The sequence below is a fragment of the Sinocyclocheilus anshuiensis genome, unplaced genomic scaffold (assembly GCF_001515605.1).
Source record: "Sinocyclocheilus anshuiensis isolate Anshui unplaced genomic scaffold, SAMN03320099.WGS_v1.1 scaffold389, whole genome shotgun sequence".
Taxonomy (NCBI): domain Eukaryota; kingdom Metazoa; phylum Chordata; class Actinopteri; order Cypriniformes; family Cyprinidae; genus Sinocyclocheilus; species Sinocyclocheilus anshuiensis.
Window position 1 is genome coordinate 88,312 of NW_015536494.1, and position 2,378 is coordinate 90,689.

Below are 2,378 nucleotides of genomic sequence, written 5' to 3' on the forward strand. Positions count from 1 at the left end.
TTGTTATTAGTTTAAGTATTTGCTATTGACTGTTCAAATGCGGAGTTTTGCACATCGTGTGTGTGTGTGTGTGTGCAAGCGCGTGTGTGTGAGAGAGAGAGAGAGAGAGAGATCACAGTGGAGTCAGCTGTCTTAACCGTGGCTTGTGTACTGCAAACACATACCAGCTTCATCACTGTGTCTGTCACGCGACTCTGTTCCCCTTTCGGGCTGTCTTTACATTTATTTTTAAAGATGAAGCTCGCGATTATGGTAAGGGGCGTTACATTTCCGACAAGTGCTTGCAGTGTTCGGCCAATCACAATGCACTGGGTCAGCTGGCCAATCAGAGCAGACTGCGCTTGTCGGAAGGAGGGACTTTGTAGAAAACGAAGCATTTGAGAGAGGCGGGGCATAGAGGACCTACAATAATGTACAGTATTTGAAAAATAATGTGTTTTTTGAACATTAAAGCATGTCAACATATTCTGTTACACCAAATACACAAAATAATGATCTTTAAAAAAGCATCATATGACCCCTTTAAAGCAGGAAGACGAGCCAATGGATATCACACAAGCAACGTGTAAACTTTGCGCAAGAGTTATGCGGTGAACCTCTTAATCGCAGTCGATTCACTAGAAAGTGAAAGTAAAAACTGACATCGCTTTCGGCATCTGACACTGCATTAAAAGCGCATATTTTCTCAGAGACAAATCTACTTCATATGCTGATAATGGTATATACAGTAGCTAAATGTTTTAATTTTCTCTTGTGGCCTGAACATAGGCTAGTGGAAAAAAAAAAATAAATACATTTTAAAAATAAATAAAGAGAGAAGAAACGTCTATTTCGTGTTAAACAGTTTTTTTTTCTTTTTAAAAAAGTCGGTGCTTGAAATAAAGCTTTTTTTTTTTTTTTGATTATTGCAGTGTTAACAATTTTAATTAGGCCTATAATTCATTGTATAATAAACCTGTTTTGAAAGACCTTTTTAAAAACATTTTCAATAAGGAGTAAGCTAGCCTAATCTTTATTATCCTCGCAGCGCGTCAGTTATGCTGTGATGCTATGAAATTATTGCGGGGCAAATTAATTGTAATATTAATTTAATAATAAAAGTAACTTAATAATATTAATAGGCCTAATAATCAGAAGAATGTAATAGGCCTACATTAATTAAAAATCCCAAATTAGATATAACTAAAGTGTATAAAATTATGACATTTATAAATGTCATGTTTGTGATTTTTATTTATTTATTTTTTTTATTATTTGTCAATTCGTTATTTAAATGGTCTACAAATAAGGAAACAGGTGCAGTTAATCGCAGGCGTCAGTCACAAAGTTTATATAGGCCTGGCTATATAAAAAAATAGGCTAATCTTTGTGAGGACAACTGGCAACAGCTGGTCTTAAATTCTTTAGACACCGCATACCAAACGACTTATGAACACCGACTGAAAACACTGGCTGAGCTCAAATGACATAATCATCCTGACAGTATGTTTCCCGGCTTCACAGAAAACACATTTTTTATATATTTTAGTTATTCGAGATGTTGACACTCTGATTGGGGGGGGGGGCCCCTGTCATCAGAGTGGGCGGGCCTGTCCGCTGCCTACGCCCCTGGTCCACCTTACCTTCAGGTCATGGTACAATTGTCTTTTTGCTGAGAAATCTTTACTTATTTTTAAAAAGTAATTTTAAAATAATCTTTTATATTGTTAGTAATATTTAAAGACGAACAAGTAACTTAAGCAACTTAGGTTTACTTGATTATCAATACATCATGTTTAGAAAAATAGTGTTAAAATGCGGTCAGATGAGACACATTGGGGAACATTTATTTGTATATTGTATTGCATTACATTACATTACACTGCATGTTTTGCCCCTCACAATAAAAACTACAGAGCTTTGATTATATTACTGAGGATTTAAATACCATCTTAGTACATATTATTGTGAGATATAGTTTGACAAAATATGCATGTTATTTAAGTAGTCTGCTATTTAAGCACTCTTGCTATGCTTGCAAGCTGTCAGAATTTCATCTTTCTTTTCTGCCATATAAATATCAGCAACTGAACAAATTGCATATTTTTGCTCAGTTTGGTCCTCTAAATAAAACTGAGCTAGTTTTTCCTCAAGTGTGAGCCATAAAAGCCTGGGCCCGTATTCACAAAACATTTTATCTTATACCACTAAGAGTTCTCCTAAATAGCAATAAAAGTTTTTAGCTAAGACGTTTTGTGAATACGGGCCCTGATGTAGTAAATAAGATATTCAAAAAACACATATGCACTTTAAAAAAAAAAAGATTTTTATGACTTCTCATATGTTAAGCTTTACAGGGTTAACACATTTACAGCATAAATGGGGGGGGGGGGGGGGGA

The 2,378-nt window shown here is 35.0% G+C and overlaps 1 protein-coding gene across 1 annotated transcript in view; it reads right to left on the bottom strand.

Annotated features, from left to right (window-relative positions):
- zp3d.1 (zona pellucida glycoprotein 3d tandem duplicate 1) overlaps positions 1 to 2,378 on the bottom strand; it is a 7,311-nt gene that overhangs the window by 3,732 nt on the left and 1,201 nt on the right. The gene's annotated exons all lie outside the window — the stretch shown is intronic.